Genomic DNA, 22,515 nt, shown 5'->3' with positions numbered 1-22,515 from the left:
GGTCAACACTGATACTGATCTCTTCACGGTACAACAGGTAGAGATGGGTATCAAAAAGTTGGGTGTTGGAAAAACAAAAGACTTAGTTGAACTCCAAGCAGAATATCTAAAGTGGGGCTCAAAGATTCTTGCACCTCACATTACAAAAATCTTCAACAACATCATACAACAAGGGCTCCCCACAAATTGGACAACTAGTCTGGCAATACCTCTTTTCAAGAGCGATGACGTCAATAATCCCTCCAAATATAGGACCATCATGATAAACCCTTTGTTTGCAAAGCTATTTGGAAGCATGCTGGAAATAAAAATTAGCAAGTGGGCAAAAGAAAGAGATAAACGTGCTAAAGGGAAAGTAGGTTTTAGACCTAAACATTCCACAGTTGATCATTATATAACTTTAAGGCACATCATTGAAAAAGTTTGGGTGAAAAAGGAAGAAGTCTTTTGTTGCTTTGTTGACTTCAGAAAAGCGTTTGACTTGGTTCCTAGGGATAAGCTTTGGCACAGAATGGAGGAACTTGGGGTTCCTAAACATTTGAGAGCCGCTGTGCATAGGCTATATGAAGAGGTGAAAGTCAAAATTAGAACTTTAGCAGGCATTTCTGAAAGTTTTAGAAGTGATATCGGGGTCAAGCAAGGTTGCCCACTATCTCCTACCCTTTTTGGTTTATATATCGACAAGCTTGAGGAGGGGTTAAATTCACAAGGGGGTGATGGTATCTATTTGGGCAAGTTTGTTATAAGACTTCTTTTGTATGCAGGTGACCTTATTCTGATTGCTAAATAGGCTCTTGGTTTGCAAGAGCACTTACTATCCCTTGAGCATTTTTTTAGAAGTGTGGGGATGCAAGTCAATATCAGCAAAACGAAAGTAGTGGTCTTCTCCAAGAAAAGAAAACATAACCAACATAAGTTCTACTTTGAAGACAACATTATGGAAGAAGTTGTGGATTACAAATACCTCAGAATTGACTTCAACAAAAATCTAAGTTGGAATGGTTGTAGATAGAAAAGAACTTTAGGGAGTTGGAAAGCATTTTATGCTTTTCAAAATAGGTAGAGTTATGGGATTGGAAAACCACTCAAATTATTTTTGAGCTTTTAGTGATTCCGGTGATTCTCTATGGTTGTGAACTATGGGCCAGAAGTACATTCGACATGCAGTGGAGACAAATTGAAAAAATTCAGAAGCGTTTGATTACAAACAAATTTAAGATTAAAAGTGTAGTTCCTTATGATATATTGTTAAGTGAAATAGGGATTGCTCCTATTGAAGCAATTGCTATGGTGCGAGTCATAAGGTATTTAAAAAAAAATGAGCAAATGAAAAAGGGTAGATGGCCTAAGGTTGTCTTTAATGATAGATTGTGCAAAAGCAAAAAAACCCGGATGCAACAAAATAACAAATGGTTTAGTAAATGGGGTATTTGCTTGAACGCGTGTCCCATAAACAACAAAGAGATAAAAGCTTTTGTTATGGAAAAGTTCCACAAGCGTACTTGGGATAAGGCGCTAGGAAGAAAGAAAAATTACTATATTGAAGTGTTTAATCCCACTCATAGTCATCAACCAAAAGCATACATTGAGACCAATATATCTTGGAGAGCCAAAATTCTTATTGCTCAGTTAAAAGCTAATTCTCATCAACTCCATTGTGAAACAGGGCACTAGAAAAGGCCAAAAGAAGTGTGGGAGGAAAGAGTATACATTTTTTGTTCTTCCGAAAAAGTGGAAACAGAAAAACATTTCATTTTAGAATGTGAGACGTTCAAAGACAACAGGGAAAGTTATGTAGATACGCTCGCAGCTAGCTCTTGGGATAATCTATTTAGCGAGGGGTTTGTCGAGAAGCTGGGAGCATTTATTTTGAAGCTCCGGGATAATCTATTTAGCGAGGGGTTTGTCGAGAAGCTCGGAGCATTTATCTTGAAGCTTCACAAAAAAAAGGCTGAATACATCAAGCAAATGAAGAAGTAATTTGTCCCATAAGCTATCTTTAGCCTCATAAACGTTAAAATAATTTCTTTATTTCTTTCTTCTTTCATTTTGAGTGGTAAATGATTATTTAAACAGATTATATATACACACATGTGCACAATAGAATTGGTAAAATCATACACATGTGCACAATAGGATTGGTAAAATCCAACAGTTCTCACTTTAAATTTGTTAATCTTTGTGTTTTTTAAATATTTATATTAAGGAATAAGAATAAAATTAACTTTTTAAAATATTTATATCTGAGGAATAAGAATAAAATTAACTTGATTGGATTGCTAATTTTCTCGTCAAGATTCATAGCAAAAAAATCCTCAAAAATCCTCATGAAGATGTAGATTCATTGCATCTTTATTAAAAAATTATGAAGATGGGCTCGGGCTGTCGCTTCTCTGGATTCCTTAGTCTGTTCAACGTTATGAACATCATTAAAATCAATGAATAAAAGCCAACTCTGGATGACAAAGCTGTCACGCCTGTACCTTGGTGCGCTTAAAGATAATTTATTAAAAATTGTGGGCACAGTTGCTTTTCATTTGACAGCGCTTATCTTTCTGAGATTGTTAGACATTTCGCGCCTATTATTGGTCCCCGCCTTGTGGGTGGGTTCCCAGCTTATCCTTCACCACATTCAGCCTCTCGTCAACACCCTCGCGAAGTAGCGAGTTCTCGTACTATAGCTATATTCCCTTCTGGCTCCGGCTTACGAAAACCCTCGTATTCAGCTACGGAGGTGCCACGGTTGCCCTTTTATTTTCTTTTTGCTTGAGCTGCACGGCAGGAATTGATTTCCCTTGTATTTTTTTCTACCACATCCTGAAGCTGCTTGCTTCCAAGTGGACTCTGAGTTAAAATTCGCAATCCCTCTTCCAGCGCCATGGCTCGAGAAAAACATGCAAGTGCCACAAGGTACGTATGCGTTTTCTCCTGAAAACCCATTTAATTCCGTTAAGAGAGTCGAACGCATGGCTTGTTGGTATATTTTGGATATTTGTAATGTCTATCATAAAGCCTTTCTTTGAGGTTTTTTGGGCTTATGCTGGGACAACCGTACTTTCCCTTAAAAATTCATTTTGGGTGATTTTGTATTTTTCCCCTTAATTCTTGGTGTGAATTTTGACTGGTTTTCATTTAGGCTGCTGTCTCTAACCTATCAAGCACAGATATACACCCAAGCCTTGAACATGGTTTTCCTTGGATTCTCTTTTTCAGGAAATCTTAAAGAAAATGTCTTTCTTTGAGGTTTTTTGGGCTCATGCTGGGACAACCTTTCCCTCCCGTAATAATTATTTTTGAGTGTTTTTCCTTGTTTTAAACCCTTTCATTCTTGGTGTAAACTTTGATTGTTTTTCATTTAGGCTGCTGTCTCTGGCCTATTAAGCACATATATACACTCGACTCTTGAACATGGTTTTCCTAGGACTCTCTCTATTAGGAAATCTTAGAGAAAACCTTAAATAAGTTTGTTTTCTTGGGTTGTTTATATGTAAACAATGATATATATAAAATTACAATAATGGTTTATAAAAGTTTGATTTCATTATTCAGAGTCTGCAAATTAGATTTTTTACAAAATTATACACAGAAATACACTGGAATGATGTGGTAAAACCTTGACAACTTGTCAAGGAAATATCCACGGGCAAGACAATAAGGTTTTATTCTTCAGGAAAATTATTCCATTCAGGCTTACTATACAGCCTCCTCATCTCTCGGAATATATATGAAGGAGGCTCAGTTGGAATAGTTTTGGTAACTATATTCTTGTTTGTAAAACTGAATAACCGTAGCAACATTTACTTGAGTAAACTTAAATTTACATTTACATATTATTGTGATATCTTAACAGATTCAGTCCAGGAATGACCGATCCAATAATTTGGTTTTTCATTTTGCAGCTTTTGGCAAGGGTGGTAGACACCTCAGCTTTCCCATTTAGAAGACAAACACACACATCTTTTCCTTTTTTGGTTCAAAAGTATCAAATGTATTTTTATTTTGTTAAATCTGTTCATCTCCTTCTTATCTTCTAATCTGTAAGACTGATATATATATATATATATATATATATATATATATATATAAAATGAAAGCTTATAAAAAAAAGTTATCTCATCACATGAGCTTTCTACCAGGTATATTGCATAGGATATTATGAAAGCTTATAAAAAAAAGTTATCTCATCACATGAGTTCTCTACCAGGTACATAATTCAAGTGTTGTGTATATACTATATTGCTAGTGCAGCTGACTCTACTTTCGAAGGCCTTTAAATATGCTTCAAAAGGGGTGTGTCCATTTGGTAATCATGATTAGTATAATGTGCTCAGATACATGATTCAAGCGTGCGTGCATATTGCTAGTGTGGCTGCCTCTACTTGCAATAGCCTTTAATATCCTTCAGAAAAGGTGTTTCCTTTTCGTAATAATGATTAGTTTAATGTGATCCCTAGGAAGCTGCTCCATTGCGGTCCAAAATTTTCTTATTCTGATCTATATGCTAGATAATATAAACTAATTTATTCCTTAGAATAACAATAATACATTCCCGCGTTTTTATATGTCTATTGTACTTGTAATTATCATTGTCATCGGTTTTGTTACCACTCAAACTAGCAGGGGTCCTAGGAGAGTGTCCTATAGAACAACTATTAGGTCAAGGGGCAAAAGTGGAGTGATAGCCCACTGTCACCTCAGTTAAGGCTCCCTGCTCTTTACGAAATTTCACCGATGGGAGGAGACCCAGTATAAAGGGAATCACTAGGAAGGATGGATCAATGAATGGATAGAGAGTGATTCCCAAGGCCTATTCACAAGAGAGGCTCAAATAATTGGCTTGCTTGCTTTGAAAGCAAGGTGATTGGCTCTCTAAGAAGGGCTATGGGGATACTTAGACCTAGGGTTGGTGAATAGATTTTAACAAGATGTATCCTAAACCTAAGAATCCTGAAGGAGAAATGGCTTCTATGTGACCCTTGCGGAATGTGAGTTACAAAGTTGTGGGACCACAAAGAACCCAAGTGGACCCAAACTAGGTCAAGGGTGTGGGGTTGATCATCAATAGATGGGCTTGACCAGGTTTGGGAGGAGAATAGGATCAAAGGAATAATTTTCTTTTGGAGTTTAAATGCAATGATCCAAATGAAGACACTAACCAAAGGGAACCTAGGGAGAAGAATGATCCTTGAAGTAGGGCTTGCGATACCTCGGAATTCCATTGTCGGATTGAGCTGAAATTTGGAGGACCCCTTGAGAAGACCCCATCGCATTTGTGGACGAAATTTCAAGAATTTTGGATGGCTACAAATGATTTCATGTGATGCCCTAGGATACCTTTTGGGGTTAGGCCTAAAATTGGGAAAATTGAAGAAAAGGGGGAAATTTGACCACCAAAGGGATACAAGGATCAGTGCCTTGTTGCTTGGACTTAATGGAGTCAATATACACATAGATCGAGAATTTCGTGAGCTAAGGAGCCCTAATTGATCTTTGCTAGCCTCTCCAAGGGCAACAACTAGGTCAATTAGAGTTTTATACTTCAAATTTGCCAAAGAGATGAAGTTTCAAGGCTCAGAACCTATTAGGTGCCTCTAGGAACATTTGCCAACTCTCTTCAAGTACAATGCATGCATTAAATCACTTATTCAAGGTTCCTAAAGAAGTTTGCATTTACTTTAACCCATACAAGAATAATGAGTGTCAGCCCTAAAGCCAATAACCAATAAAGGAGATCCCACAGGACTAGGATACAAGGATAACCATCAAATTAGGGAGAGGAGACAAGAGTACAAACCTAGCTCACTCTTTCCTTCGAATCCCCCCACCAATCCATGCCCAAAAGTGTCCATGAAAAGTAAACAAAATTTCTCAACTATACCAATGAAAAGCCATACCTTTGGGGTCGGAAGGCCCACCTTCAATCATAGGATCACAACAGATGGGCGAGGGTCCACATGATTGGCTTAGGTGACAGAGACAATGGCACATTGAGCTATCTAGTGGCTGCAAGGGTTTGTTGGCTGCCGACTGAGGACCATCTAGGAGAAAATTTTTCTCCTATGCATAATACCCATAGGTGGTGGGTAACAGGTCCATAGTATATTTTTGTTGATATGCTTGATCTAGATTCTTTTATTAGTAACCTTCTTGGTACTTGAGTCAAATTATTCCCGTGTTTTTAGATGTTTATTGTACTTGTAATTATCATTGTCATCAGTCCATAGTATATTTTACTAAGATGTTTGAGCTAGATTCTTTTATGAGTAACCTTCTTGGCACTTGAGTCAAATTGGATTTTGATAGGGCGTTTGCTTCTAATTTTAGTTTACTTAAGGTAATAATAGTGAATTCCTTAGATGATTTGCTTGAGTTGTATGGCTCAAGACATTAAATGACTTACTCCACCCTTCATCTAGTTTATCACACAAGTTGCATCACCAAATTCTTAGAGTCTTGTGATGTGCTTTTATATTGCCAACTTTAGCAAGGCTTTTAGAGCGAGTAACTCTATTTTATTATTAGTGCTAGTACCCATGCAAACTTGGAATCCATATGATGGCCCTATTGGATACAAAAAACTTTCCCTATACCACATTATAGATAATTTCCTTGAGAGACATTGTCAAAATTCCCCAAGACATGGACTTATCTAAAACCAATTCACCCATGACCCATGGCCTCTTGGAAACCCTTTCTATAAAGTGTTGTGCAATTCCAATAATTTGTGTAGTGCATGCTAACCAAATACCCCATAGATTGCGGAATGGTACCTCTTGATACTTTTTTAGCTTTGCTTTGTTGAACCAATCAATTGATCCTTCCTTCATGGAGAGTTGACACCAAATATTATTGATTTTAAACCGATGACATATATCACTCCAAATTTGATTTGACTAAGGGTAATTAATAAAAATGTGGGAAGTGGTTTCACTTGCATTTCTACATACAAAAGCTTGGGCATTGTTTGCTTATTTTTGAAAGCTAGTCCCAAGTAGGCATTTTGCCTTTTAGAGCTAACAAGTTCAAGAGCTTGGTTTATTTTAAGGCTCACAACTTCTAGAATTTGCCCTACCACCAGAGTACATCCCCTTCTTCAATATTAAGTGCCACCTTGTAACCTAATTTTGTTGTAAATTACCCTCCATCCTTATTTCGGTTCCAAACTAAATTCGTCTCTATCTTCTCTTATCTGTATGTGACATCAAGGCAAGGAAGAGATGTAGTTGTTCCATTAATCTACAACATCACCTACTAAACCAATGACAAAAGTAGCCATCTACCCTTGGTGCTAAATTTTTTCCAATCCTAATCTACTCTTTGGCATAGTGTGATCAAGTTAAATATTAGTCCTAACTTCATCTACAATTTGCATAGTGTAATCAAGCCTTGTCCATATAGATGATGAATCAAATCGTTTGGTAAAAAAGACACCATTATCACAACCCATAATGCATCTTTTCCTGTTTAGATTTCGGTGCCATTGCCTACTCTCCATGCTAGGTGTGCTCCAATCAATGGGAGAGCTAAGACTAATGCTTTCCATTGGTTGGAAACATTTTTATATTGCTTTTGTGGAGATCTAATCCCTCCAAAATTGTCTTAGGCGTCATATACTTTTGTGTAATTGTGTGCTTCTTTAACCCATCCTTAGTGACAAGATTCCACAAACTTTTGGCAACAAGTGCTTGACCAAAAGGACCTAGCTGCTTTAAGCCCCAATCCATTTCCTCCTGTGGTCTTGCAACTAGTTGCCAATGAGCCAAAATTATATCCCAATTTCTTCTTATTGCCTTTCCACAAGAACCCAAAACATAACCTTTATATGTTATGTACTTTTGAAATGTGTGTAAGAAGCCTATAATACATTGGGATTACATTTAGCACTGATTTCACTAAGGTCAATTGTCAAGCCCTTGATAACCATCTGTGACACTAGAATTGTATCTTGCCTTCAATTTTTCCCAGTAACCTTCTTCAATCCTTAATGCCATATCCATAAGGCTCTAGGATAGAGCGTAAATATTTTAGACCTCTTTGTAATTGGACTATGCATATTGCAAAATGTGTTGACTAAAACTTCAGCTTGGAGCTTGTTGAAGCTTAAGGATGATTTTATTAAGTTTACCTCCATACTTGTTGCCTTTTATAATAACTTACAAAATTTCTCTATACATTTGTGCTTCTTGAATTGTCCAATGACCAAATGATATCATGCCATCAACAAACAATAGATGGGTAATACACTTTAAACCTCCAACCCTAATACCTATTATGTTACCTTTTCTCTTGGTTGCATGGATTGCCTTGCTCTAACCCTTCACCACAAAAAAGAATAGGTAAGGTGAGAATGGATACCCTTGACATAGACCTTGTGTTGGCTTGAAAAAAAGTAGAAGCTGCTCTATTGATCAAGACAACAAATGAGATTGACATTACACATCCCATAACCCAATTCACCGCTTGAATATTTAATCCAATATGAATCAAAATTAACCTTAAATATAACCAGCAGAAGTAGTTATATGCATTGGATAGGTTGATTTTCAACACTATAGTAGCTTGCTTTTTTTGTTTAATTGTATGTAGGGCTTCTTGTGTAGAACTTATTGCCTCATGAATGAAGTGGCATTCTAGAAACCGAAATTGTTCCACCATTATCCTTTTAGTTTCTTTTGTAGAACCTATTGCCTCAGGAATGAAGCGGCCTTCTAGAGACTAAAATTGCAAAACATGTTGAACCCTTTTTGAAGCTTCATCTCGGAGCTTGTTGAAGCTTAAGGATGATTTTATAAGTTTGCCTCTATACCTGTCACCTTGTAGAATAGTTCCAAAATTTCTTTATACATTTGTGCTTCTTGAATTGACACATGACCAAATAATAACACATCATTGACAAACAATAGATGGGTTATACACTCTAAACCTCTAATCCTAATACCTACTAGGTTACCCTCTCTCTTGGCTGCATGGATTGCCTTGCTTAAGCCCTTGACCATAAGAAGGAATAGGTAACAAATGAGACTGACAAATGAGGTTGACATTGCACATCCCACAATCCAGTTTACCACCTGAATATTTAATCCAATATGAATCAAAAGTCATGTCAATATAACAAGCATAAGTAGTTATATACATTGGTAGGCTTGTTCTTAACAACATAGTAGCTTGCTTCTTTTATTTAACGGTATGTAGAACTTCTGTAGAACCTATTGCCTCATGAATGAAGCGACCTTCTAGAAACCCAAATTATTCCACTGATAACCTTGGATAAAAATGCTTTTAGCTGGATCAATTAGACAAGATCTTGTAAATACAGTGTACAACGATATCAGCTGAAAGTCATCAAATGAGTTTGGTTTATCGACTTTTCTGATGAGTACAGTAAATGAGGTATTGAACTATGTGAGGGTCTTCTTGTTTTATTGTACATGTTCTGCCACCTGTATAAGATCATCTCCCATCATATAAAAAAACCCAAATAGAATTCATTTTTTCTGCCATCAGGGCCTGGGCTCTTGTCTTTATGGAAAAAAGACATAACTGTCAACAACTTTTCTTTTGAAATTTTAATCAGCAAATCTTGATTGTCTTCTTCTGTAGCCAACTGAGGGAAGTAAGAACACACTTTGATTACTTAAACTATATTACCCTCTGTGGTTCCTTGAAAAGTGTTTTGAAATGCCTTACAGTGGTTCCTTGAAGAGTGCTTTGAAATGCCTTACTCCAAGGGTGGCGAAGTTCTCGAAACCTTTAATTGTTTCTCCTTCATTTTGAAGATCCCAAATGGTGTTTACTTTTTGTCTATGGCAAGCCACATGATGGAAAACTTCAGTGTTTTCATCACCCAACTCAAGCCAGATTGTGTTGCTTTTGAGTCTTCATTTTTCTTCTTGTTCCAACAATAGTTTCTTTTCCCTAGCTTCCAATTCTATTAGACTAGCTGCCTCCTTGGCTGGGAAAATACCAACGTTGTTATTTGTGTAGAGGCAAGAGATCTCCCCTTCGGCTTCACATAACAGCTTGTATCTAGGCCTATGAAATTCGGCTGCCTAGGTAAATATCTTTTTCTTTAGTTTGTTGAGTGATGCCACTAACTATTCACTAGCAGATAGTTAGATAGTGGGGTTATAAAAGGTCCAATTGCTTTTGAACCAATCATGGAACTGTTTGACTGCCAACCAATAGAAATTGAATTTGAAAGGGCTTGTGTGCTTTTCATCCTTATGGTCCAATTGGAAGAGGATGGGACTATGATTTGATAACCCACCTGTTGTACACAGACACATAGATTTCAGGCACACACGCACATATAGAGAGGGAGTAGCATCCATGAAAAATCATGATCAACCTCTATGTGGTGCACAACATATACAGGAGTATTTTGGAGTTCTCTACTTTTCTAGTTGCGGAGGCAAGGACTTTGAGTTCTTTGGATCATTTTCTTCTCCGTGTATTCTCTGTGCTGATGTGGCTAGTTGTGTGCATTTACCTCTATACTGGAAAACATGTACTAATGGCATCCATTAATTTTACACTGTGAAAGTGTTTTTTATCACTAGATAACCTCTTTGCTCGCAAATGTGCCTCACATGTCATAGAATAGCAGTACTTACTAATTAGAGCATACATTTCGACTTCTTCAAGTTGTCACCTTCAATGATGCATGATTGAAATGTTTTATCTTTTATTCTTTGTGTTTACAACGTGGAGGATAAATTATAAAAGCATACAAGTATCAAAGATGAATTTGTTTACATATTTGTTACCATTTGTGTGATCCTTCCAAGTAATTTTTCTTATGTAGCATTGGCTTTTATTCAGAGGGGGGTTTTTTTATTTACGTAATTCAAGTGGCAGTGAGATCCCTGTGCTATATCAGCCACCTCGGGTAGTAAGTTGCTCTTGTTTTGCCTCCCATGGTTAAGGATTGAGATGTTTTCACTTTTAAAAGCCTTTGTTTCAAAGAATACTAGAAGATCTCTGAAAGGATTGCAGGGCAATTTCGGAAAAAAATTTGTTTTCAAGTAATGTGGTTATGATGTGAGTATCAACTCTGTAAATTTTCAAAGATTCAAACGTAACAGTGTCCTTTTGCTTTATGAGGCAACTTCAGAAAACAAGTCCAATGGAAGGATGTTTGCTGTGGCTAAATATTGAACATAATTCCATCTGTAAAGAGATTCTAACAATGCATGTGGGATCTTTGAAGACTAAATCGATTATAAGTTCATAAAGATAGTAGAGGCTTTTCAGGAAAGAATGAGATTTTCTCAGAAAATACATTTGTCTGATGGCACATGAGGGATCAATATGTGCTTTTTGATTGCATGGGTGGCTTTGCCTTATGGGCCTGCTTCGGCAACAATTTCAATGTGAGATTAGGCAAGTTTTATGGGATTTCATGATGTGATTAAGGATCAAACATTATGACTTTACTATTTAGAAAGGCTTTAACATAGCAACATTTGGTGTGGAATTTCCCCAGACCAGATGCACTGTATGTTGCATTGTCATGGAGACATTTGAGGAAACATGGGTTCTACTCGCTGTTACCTTTTTTCTTTTACATTCAAGGAAAACTTCATGGGAAACCCAAAGGATGCTTCTCCACATTCATGGATGGCATCTTTAATAAATTGACTGGTGTAGACTAGTGTGCCTCACTTAGGGGAACTTGAACTGGGCACTTGCTGGCATGGAACTACTTGAAGTTTACTTATTTGAAGGCTCATGAGGTTATGATGTGACTTGTGAGCACTGGCTCTGCCAAGCATACTATATGGTGCGTGGGTGCAATGTGTTTGGGAAAGATTTTGGGTTGTGGTGCTTGTGCATAAAGCTGAGGCATTTTCTTGGATTCTGATCTTGTGTACACTTACTTTGTATTAGCAGTGGGCAAGACTGATATACTATTAGGTAATTCCTGTCTTGGTTTCACCCCTTACCATAGTAAGCCCTTTCCTTTGTGATGACATAATGTTAATAATAAAGATTGGCTTACTATGGGGGTGATGTTGTAGTGGGTGTAAATGTTTGTTTGTAAATATTTACATGTTTGCTCAGTTAAAAAATAATAAAAGGTTATAAGTAATATAGAGCCTAGTATGGGGGAGATGTTGTAGTATTCGTATATATGTGTTAAATATTTAAATGTTGGCTCAATTAATAATACAAAATTAAAAGTAATAAAAATAATAAAATTCAAGTTGTTATATTGTAATTTTGTTTTTATTAATAAAATTAGAAACAATTTTTTAGATAAAAAAAATCATAATATACATATCACATTAAAATATATAACATGTAAATAGTAGCTATAAATTAAGATCCATTTTACCATATAAATTTTGATAATGATTCTGTAACCATATTTAAATTTAATTAATAAGCACAAATTTAATACTTACAATATTAAATAAACTTACAATATAACAAGATTCTTAACCATGGATATTCACCCACACTTTACCATGCATATTATTAGCTTGTAAAAAGGCTTTCTTACAATACCATGGCATATTAATACCACATGCCCAAAAACCATAACGCATTTCACAATCAAAATATTCTATACATATTTTATTTTAATTTATTTTATAGTATTTTTAAAATTAAATCTAAAAGAAAAAATGTTATAATTACTTTTGAAATATGTTTGAACCCTCTGTCCTCACTATTACTAAAAATATTTCGTGGATATTACATTGAGATTAAATTAAGATTTTAATAAATTTAAAAATGAGAGTACTTTTATATATAGAGATGTGAAACTGTCAATTGGGGTTATCTTGGGTGGTTGGGCAGAATGATTGTTATCTTTTCCACCCAGATTCAAATCCCCACTGGTGACGTGATGAGCATTGTTGTAATGTCTTTGTGCTTATGGATATTGTTGTATTGGCTTTGTGCCTTGTGAACTCTTAAGTGAGTATACTTGTGGGTTGGCCTGGTACCAGCAACCTCACTCTGGCCCTCGCACTGAGAGGGAGACTGATTTATTTCCCTGGAATAAATAATATAGAGATGTGAAATTTTTATAATATAAATAATATTATTAAGAACTAGAGAGGAAGCAAATCTCTTGAGGTGTGAACCTTTCCTCAAGTTTGGATTCAAAAAGAAGTTTGCATATTGAGAGATTTGATCTCTTTTGGCACTTGGTAGATCTAGAGTTAAGATGAATCTATGCTGGTCTATTTTTTGTTATTGAGGTCAGATGCCTGATATCAATTTTCATGTTGAATTTTCATTTTATTCTACTGTTTTCATTAAAGGAGTCCTTGGGTTAATGATTGTTGGTGATTTTTGTCAAAGGATAGGGAGTTTTTAAAATTCTGTTGGGTCATATTACATTCTTCAGTGGGATATGCAAGTTAACGCTTCTGGGAATTGTATTTGGTGGTGATCGGAAGATTCTTTATGGGGAGTACATATTTTTAAAAGGGTGGATATGCAGGGAACATGCTTTTTGCTTTCTTAACTGAATGATTACAAGGTGATCCTTATAAACGGACCATTCATAGAATTAAGCCAATACAAAATGCCACAGTTCTGAGTCCTCAGACTTGAATTTGGTATGTTAACTTCTGATTTGTAGTTTATAATCAAGAACAAAGTGCTCCTCACAGTGCATCTGAGCCTCTTTGAAATTATCCTCTTAGAGATGAACTTTCATAATCATCTATAATCATGGACAACAAGGTGACCAGTCTTTCCTCAGATTTACAATTTGCAGATTACTAAATTAATTATTAGACATATTTAATGTATACAATTTTGAATTGAAAGGCATCCATATTCAGGTTCCCATGTGGTGCTAATTTACAGAAATATTGTTGCAGGTTCATTGTTGGTCACGAGATTGAAACTTTTCTTGTTTCATGCAGAATATTGCCCAAGGTTTGTGAAGAGTCATGTCCAGTTGGCAGCATGATGAGAACTACATGGTTGGCAATGGAAGAAGAAAATGGGGTTTCTCTCACTCAACTCGAGTAAGTTGGCCCGTATTTGTTATTTTTATGTTTATATCTTGTATTACATCATTCAGATGTTGAACTTGAGCTTCCATGTTGATGACAGCATGATGTAAAGAAATGACCATTTTCACCTTTTGAACTTTTTTAAAAGGATGTTCAAATCATTGGCCATGCTTCATCAGACTTAGAAAGCCTGATGTCTTCTAAACCAAAATAGATGAACTACTACCAAATCAGGCATGGCAAGTTTAGGATTCCTTTTCCCACCAGTAAATCACTAGTAATATTAGGATTCCTCTTTGCTCAAGTTGGGGTAAAGCTTCACACTGTCATATGGAGTCTTGGAACTGAATGCACTTTCAAACTAGCCAACCACCATGTTCTGGTTCATGTCTGGATGATGTAATACGTGATATAAACATGGAGTGTGCTTGAGAGCAAAGGGATGCTAAAGGAACAGTGAAGACTTGTCTGGAAAAGGCAGGCAAGGCTATGTTAGGATCTATTTGCAGTGGCTACAGAAACAGAAAAGCTGCCTCAATTTCCGCCCAAATTGCCTCTGCCGTTGCAGAATCAATAAAGTTATTGGACATTTGAAATTGCGTGGCTTCATGTTGAACTCCTTGGTTTGTAGGAGTGTAACATGAGACATGAAGTAATGGACATGTCCCACAACTAAGGCTATAAAGCACCACAGTTGAGCCGTTCTTTGAATAAGTAGTGAATATTCTAAGATTTCAATGAATTTCCACTCTCTTTTGATACCTCTAGCTTTTGTTAATGCATGGTACTACATGAGCTGTGATGACTAGCATCAATTAACAGGGAGGCTTTGCATTTTCTCCAGCATGCATATAATAATTGCAGCAGTACAAGGCTCCAGATAAATTGCTGATTCATCCAAAGGCATCATTGTCTGATTAAATCCATTGAATTCCTAAGTTTTGTAAGTGATTTCCGTTTGAGGTGTAGAAATCAAATAGATACATAGTAAGTGCAAGTTTCCTCTAAGCTAAACCCTTGCGCTCTTAGAAAGTTGAATCCATTGAATAAGTATCATGAATTCTGTCACAATGCTCTTTTTTACAATTTTGAAATTTCCATGACTTGTGCCTGTTCTGGTGATCAATTTGGTCCAACCAAAGATCTTTGATTTACAATTGATGTTTTTTGCTATTGGGACTGGAGTTTGGTGAGATTTTTACAAAGATATTTATCCCACACCCCACTGAACCAGGTAAGTTGCATCAGGCCAAAGATTTTTTGTTTTGTTTGAGTAGGTGAGACTTGGGTTCAAACTTTAAATGCTAGCTCTGTGCTTATTAGGTAACCTTGTTCTGTCTTGAAGTGGTGCACTGAATGCCTAGGTGTCTGTATTCACACAGCAATTACAGTGGCCTGGGAATTATTCACATCATATACAGTAGTGTATGTAAGTGGCTGCATATATTGACTCAGGTAGCAGTTTAGTTGTATTGAGGGTTTGGAACTGGGGATTAGGATTCTGAAATTGTATAGCACATGCTCACATCAATGCTAAGATTTCGACAGCTTAGGTTTGTAGGATGAACCTTGAGAGCAGACAATGTTTTTTTGTTTAAACTACTGATGAATGATGAAAAGATGATACAAGTGAGGAAGAAGAGGATCCTATTGGGGGATGGGCAAAGATTCTGTGAAATTTTAGTGATTTGGTGTTAGCAATGATTGAAAGTGGGCTAGAGGTATCAGGTCTTATAAGTTCCCTGGGGTCCCATATACCCATTTTACCTCACAGAAAGGGGTGTAAGGTCACTCTGTAACAAGACACCACATTCCTGATAAGTTTCTGCCCAAGAGTCATTTGGCTAGAGGGCAGTTGACACAACTAAAATTGGTGCCAAAGAATGTTGTATCTGCATGCTAAGAACCCCATTTCAGAGGTGTTGGAAAGAGATCAGAGTGAATATTTGCTGCATAAATCGGATCCAATGAAGATAAATTGTCTTTTCAGGATTCAACATATATGTCTTATTCAGCCACAAGCTTATATACATCTCTGATTCCATGCTAGGGTCTGTAACGGAAGGACCTTTTTGCATTTTCAGCACTTTCATCATTTAAGGGTTCATTTGAAACTTGTAGTTGTTACGTTGAGTTGTATTTTAGAATTCAAATTTCCTTACAAGATGCATGGAAATGTTGTCGTCACTGAAATTAAATTTATGATTTGAATATCTTGCTTTCAACTGGAATCATCTATTTGTCATGTTGTGGTTCAGAACTATAATTTATGCACTCTTCTTACATATATGTTGTTGGTTGGAGATATTGTCAAAATTTGAACACATTGTTGGTTGTTGTCTCATTCTTGCTTCATGTAGATTGTTATGTTTGGCAATAAGAAGCACTAATGAGAAGCCAAAATACCATTTATCTAAATTAACTTTATAATGATTCCCATTTTGACACATGACAAAAGATGTTCATGCACAGTGACTTAATGTGTAACTTACATAAACAGCTGCAGCGCTTCATTGGCCTTGGAATTCAGTTCAGGTAGGCAAAACTAAGGGCTTTTGGCTGTGTCATGTGAAATCTAGGCTTCCACTGAAGTTTTCTATTTGTTGCTTATGATGTCTAGAGGAGATTTTTGTTATAAATTATCACTAAGATTGTACAATGCTGAAATGTCATTTAATCAGACAATATTTTATATTGCATTATAAAAGGTTGTTGCAGAAAGAGATTTATCAGAGTTAATGGGGCTTCTGTAGAGGGAAGGTGATATTGCTAAGAGCATAAGAGCATTCAAAGATAGATTCCTTGATACACCTAAACATTTTATAAATTTTGTTCTCTGCTAGCTTTTCTCTGTATGTGTGAAGGAATTATTGTAGAATGTAGAGGCAGCAACAGATCCTTTGGATCCTTGTCTTCAGCACAACATTGAACCAGTGGCCATGACCATATTATTGTTGCAAAGGATATATGAACTTACAGATGGGATGAAAGAAGGCTGCTTGTTAGAAAATTAAAAATTGTCATGCTGATAGATTTATAATGCAATAAATGAGGTTGGGTTGGGGGGAGATATTATGCAAGATATAAATATTTTTTTACTTGATATCTCCCCCACCCGCTTTGTAAATGCTTGTGCAAATATACAGCCACTGTTCGTTAGATATTTTATTTGAGCAATGTTGACAAGAAGAGAGAATAAAGGCTTTGGTTGAGCTTGAGATGGGTTATAACAGGGAGAACAAAAATTACAGGAAGACTTAAATTTGGGTATGTATCCCTGTGGTTTAATTTGGGCATATGATAGTGCAACCCGAGCACTCAGTGGACTGAAGGCAAAAACTAATTTTGCATTGGCTCCTCCTTGTGATGATAGGAGTACCAGTTTAAGAAGCACTGTAGAGTCTTGGAGCAGTCCTAACAGTAACACTAATAGTGACACAAGACAACATTGATCTGAGTATTGCCTAAGAGGAGTTTGGCAGGAAAAGGGCTTTGCCATACTTAGTAGACAAGATCCCCATTATATCAAAGAAATAGAAGACCTTGAAGAGGAGCTGTCCACTAGACAATGATGTCAAGGCCTACATTTGGTCCAGGCAACAATATCCCTGTGCCTTGACCCAAATGCCTGTCATAGTGACTGTGATTCAATTTCGTCTGTTGTCAAAGAACATAAAGTGAGCTTCTAGCTGGAGGCCTGAGGGAATTGGGTCATTACCAGATTTGAAGCTGCTACCTTGCAATATGAAACAGTGGATACTCCTATTTGGCAGTCTGCTTTTTGGGGCAAAGGGCTTCAAGTCTATTTGCTGATATTGCCCATGAGACTGGCTGGATCTGGTGGCTTCAAGTTACAAAGTTATTTATATATTTCTGCCCTACTTTTGTACAGATTGTTGCTTAAGTATGCCATTTATGTAGATCTACTTTTGTACAGAATGTTGTTTTAAGATGGAAAAGAACAAGTATTCTTAAGAAGCAAGTCATTTGCAGTTGTTCATTGTTTTCTGAATGTGCTACGTGTATGATAATTGTTAGTCTCTTTGTGATACTGATAAGCTGATAAAACGAGTTGCGTTGAGTTTTGTGATTAGAGCAAATGAAATGGTCACACGATTTTATCCAGTTTAGTTTTAATTTTTTTTTCTTAATGATTGAGGCAGGTTATGGTTGCCTTCCTCTTCAGATATATCTAGGTTATTTGAAGTGAAATCTTATTTGAATACCAGAGTGTACTGTAGAATATAGTTTGTTTTTTTGATCTGTTGCAGCGAGTCAGTTGTGAAAGTGTTTTATAAAAGAATCATATGTAGTTTTGTATGGCCAGAAAATGTTTCAAGATTCTCATGACCTGTGTTGTGGATATTGATATTGGAATCAGGTACATGCGAAATTACTGTTATCCATTGGCAAATTGTTGTTTTTATTAGCATTGGCTTTAGAATTTTAAGAGGAATTTGAGGGCCTCGTCTCTATGTAGATTTGTTATTAACTGCACATATGTTCATAGTTATTGATAATGTATAACGATATTTAAATGATTTGGTTTGCAGCAATTATGGTATTTTTAATATAAAAGTTGAGCTGCAACATACATACAAAGCATTAGGAATAGTGAGATTTCATTAACCGAGAGAATAGGCAATACAGGGCACTCGAATCAGTTTGAAACCAAATGAGAGTATTATTTATAGTGACATTATAACTCCCAATATTTAACCCAATTATTCTCTTAAAGACCCTTGACAGTTTGTATGAGTTTTACTTTTTTGGAAAAAATAAGAGATTCTTCGGAAGCCCAAGGTGTTGATTCATTATGTTTTAGTTCATAATGTGTCCAGGGATTCTAGATGAGTTTTACATACAAATATTATATACAGATTTGTGAAACACTGAAAATCATAATACATTGGAAGAGAATGATATGTGTTAGTTTTTGTAGCATCGGATGTGTTCTAGTGGAAAGGCTAAAACACATGAGTTCTTCAAAACCCAAAAGTTGTTTATGGAAATTCTATTTAAAGATAACTCAATTAAATTAATTGATCAATAATTAAAAACGCTGAAGTCTAATTTAAGGAAATCGATTAATTAATAACAATTAATTGAGAAAGGTGAAAAATTTCTAGAAATTCATGCGTGTCGACTTGGAGATGATTTCAACCATTGATCAAAGTTTTAATCTTGGCCGTTAGAGTCCCCACTGGAGATTATAAGAAGAGGTCGATGGGTAGGTGGAGAAACACACTAGTGTAGATACTCAGTGACTTACACAGTTCGATTCTCTAGTGTATGTGAATAGCAAGAGAGATTGAGTAACAAGTGTTGAGAGGGGCAAAAAAAGTGATTTGAAGGAATATTTCCAGTTTTGGAGAGGTAGCGGCAAGTGACAAAAATATCCATGGTGAAGCTAGCCCAAGAGAGTCGCAAGGGTTGTGCAGATTTTTTTGATGAGTTGTAGATTAGGGTTGTGCAGGTTTTCTTAGTACAACTGTGAGGATCGTGTAGGTTTTCCTAGCGCAACCGTGTTGATCGATCAAAAACAACGCATAAAGGGCTTGCATAGGACATGTTGGACAACCAGTTTTCAGAGGGAGAGTTTGGCCAGGGTTTGCTCGTGGAGTGAGAATTTTCTCTCTGAATATTTTTGTCAGATTTTTGTTGATTAGATAGCCAATTGGGCCTCCAAAGATTGTATTCAGAAATTCACTGCTCCATAATAATAAAACCCTCATTTGCACCGACTTTCTCACATTGTGTTTTTTCAGGGATTTTTGTCCAAAAATAAGTGTCAAAATTTGTGTGTTAGCATTTCTCAATTTCTAACATTTTTATTTCCGCAATGTTTATTTTATTTGGTGAAGAAATTGCAGTGCTTAATTCAGTATTAATAAAATTTTTAATAAACTGTTAATCAATTAGGAGAATTAATTCTTGTTGCTGCATTTCAAAGATTTTCACATGGTACCATAACATAGTTGACGGATCAGAAGCTCAAAGGCAAAGGCATAAATTCGTGGTTTAGAAGCAGTTGCAGTGCGAATTTTTCCAGAGGGTCGTGTAGGTTCGGCTAGCATAACCATTGAGATTTGTGCGAGATCACCCAGTACAGTTGCGAGAGCCACACGAGATTCTCTTAACCACTGTGAGATGCGCGTGTACATACAAAAAGCCGTGGGTGCAATGTAGACAAAGGTGAGCAACTAAGGATTTTTTGTTGAGCAGATTCCCGGTCTGGGTACAGAGGGTTTGCAACAGTTTGCTGGAGCAGATTAAGTGCTGGGTGTAAGAAACATAGGGTATTTCCCTCGGAGGGTTTCTAGTTCAAAAATCCAATATTTTAGGTGCAACAAACAATAGTAGCAAATAGATTTTCACTCCACAAGGGAGTGCGAATAATAGAACTAGCAACCAAGCAAGCGAAAGAGGAGGAGATTTCTAGATCTAGTCTCCAGTTATTTGAGTTTTGCAGGTTTTGCAACTTTCTAGAGATCGCTATATGAGATTGCCAGAGCAGTTCATGTGAGTTAGCCAAAATGCAGATTTGGACAATAAATTGACTTCTAGTTGTTAGAGACGGGCTGAAGGCAGTGCGAGTTGTCTAGTAGGGGTTACAAAATGAAAAAGGGTCTCAGGCAGGGACACAACTTGAAATGAGAATAGTGGGGCATTAGATCCAGGTGGAGTACGAGACTCTAGTGTGCCAGATGGGCAGAGTCTTGTTGTGTCACTCAACAACCCCCATTATGATTAGATAAGTTAACTTAACCAATAATGGGGACCCTTTTTAATTTTTTAATTTAGAGTCTTTTAGCAATTAAATAAGACACAATATTCCAAAAAAAAAACCCAAAAGGCTATACTATTTGAGCTTTAGTCTTAATTCTATTAGCATTGCAATGACTTAAACAAAAAAGTTATATAGATTATTTGCATATCGCATGAATAGATCAAAGCATACTACCAAAGAGAAGTGCGATGCAACTTTTGCCCAGATGTAATTAACGAAAAATCTTATATAACTTTAACAAAGGAACAAACCCTCCACGCATGCAAATTTTAGACCCGGTCCCACCAACAAGCCACGTCATCATCGCATCCCACTATCTCAAGAGTAATATCGACGTTCCTTTTTGTTAAAACAATCCCGACCACCTATAAGACTCTTTATTGATATTGCATTCACTCCATCGTAGTTTCCCCATCGCAATACTTATATCGCATTGCAAAACTCAATTAAGTTTGGCCATAAGAACCTCTGATGCGATAAACTTTGCCATGAGCCTTTTTCACTGTATATTTTAATAATTGTTCAATCACATATCGACAAAGGGTTAATCTCGCAGATTGGAAGATATGAATGCCAAAGAAACTTGCGATGCAAAAAGAACCTGACTAAGTGCTGACTTGTATAAAGATCATGTGAACCCACATTTTTCCATTTATGATCGGCGATAGTAGTATTTATGATTCTCGAAAATGGAAATGATTTGATTGCTATTATTTAGTATTTCGAGGTTTTACATTAATCGTCTATTCTAATAACACTTGGTCATTCTTGCCATAAGTTTTTTCCTCATTCTCTGTGTCCTCTCTTCTGCAGGCTAGTCTCAATAAGCAGAACTCGGGTGAAATGTCGAGAGCTATCAAGAAGAATAAGAAGCCTGTGGCAGAACCTCAGCCAGCTTCGCCTACTGTAGAAGTAACTGAGATGCCCCCGTTGTTCTCTGATACTACATGCACTACATATTTCAGAAGTTCTTCCCGGGAAATTATGTATAGATTATTTGAAGAGGAACCTAGAGTAGTAAAAAAACAAGTCATGGTTGATGATTCATTAGGGGAATTTTGAGGTCTAAAATGGGTCTCCTAAGGAAATTATAAAATAATAGTGGAAATAATAAAATAAGATTATATTACATTATCAAATTTTAAAGGGAAGAAAGAAAAAAAAAATATATATTTTTTTCAATTCGTATTTTCAACTTATCTCTTTATGGGTATATCCAAATTTCGAGCGACAATACTTGTTGAATGCAAAATTTCGATGGACCTTTGCTACATGAAAAATAAGAAATACATGAAAAATGTGATTGCAATCATGTTTTTTCATGTATTTCTCATTTTTAGTATAGTAGGGTCCATTGAAAGTATGCAACATGTGTACTCCTTGGATGAGGAATTAAATTTTGCATCCAACGAGTACTTTTGCTCGAAATTTGAGAACAACCTTAAGGAGATAAGCTTAAAATATGAGTTGAAAATGTAGCTTTATTATTTTATTATTTTTTCACTCCAAAAATGGTGAATCATCCCCCATGGTTGACGTCATCACCTTGAATCTTATTAGTTCTTATAAAGTTTATTTTGGTTGTACATTTTTCTTAGGAGGCCCATTTTAGACTCAAAATTCTCTTAATGTTTCATACAGTTCTGAAACTATGTGGGAAGACGTTGCTAATTCCCACCTCTATCGAATTGTTGCCCCGCCCAAGATTCTACTGTACACTGATTTGGTTAAATGGGTTATCGACGA

General features: G+C 36.3%; 1 long non-coding RNA gene across 7 annotated transcripts; it reads left to right on the top strand.

Annotated features, from left to right (window-relative positions):
- Positions 1-2,356: 2,356 nt before the first annotated feature.
- On the top strand, positions 2,357-21,828 carry LOC149228448 (uncharacterized). Of its 7 annotated transcripts, none has more exons than XR_016247866.1 (3): positions 2,357-2,910; positions 13,842-13,991; positions 21,583-21,828. It is a non-coding gene; the product is annotated as an uncharacterized LOC149228448 (long non-coding RNA). The 7 variants fall into 7 exon arrangements; XR_016247870.1 differs by lacking the exon at positions 21,583-21,828 and adding an exon at positions 18,361-18,639 and having other exon boundaries at positions 2,358-2,910; XR_016247867.1 differs by lacking the exon at positions 21,583-21,828 and adding an exon at positions 17,353-17,981 and having other exon boundaries at positions 2,359-2,910.
- Positions 21,829-22,515: the final 687 nt, after the last annotated feature.

Source organism: Pinus tabuliformis, chromosome J (genome assembly GCF_031772625.1).
Source record: "Pinus tabuliformis cultivar Carrire ecotype Pingquan chromosome J, CPIR1, whole genome shotgun sequence".
Classification (NCBI taxonomy): Eukaryota; Viridiplantae; Streptophyta; class Pinopsida; order Pinales; family Pinaceae; genus Pinus; species Pinus tabuliformis.
Note: the sequence above shows the minus strand (reverse complement) of the source record. Positions and strands in the feature narration are given on the sequence as shown.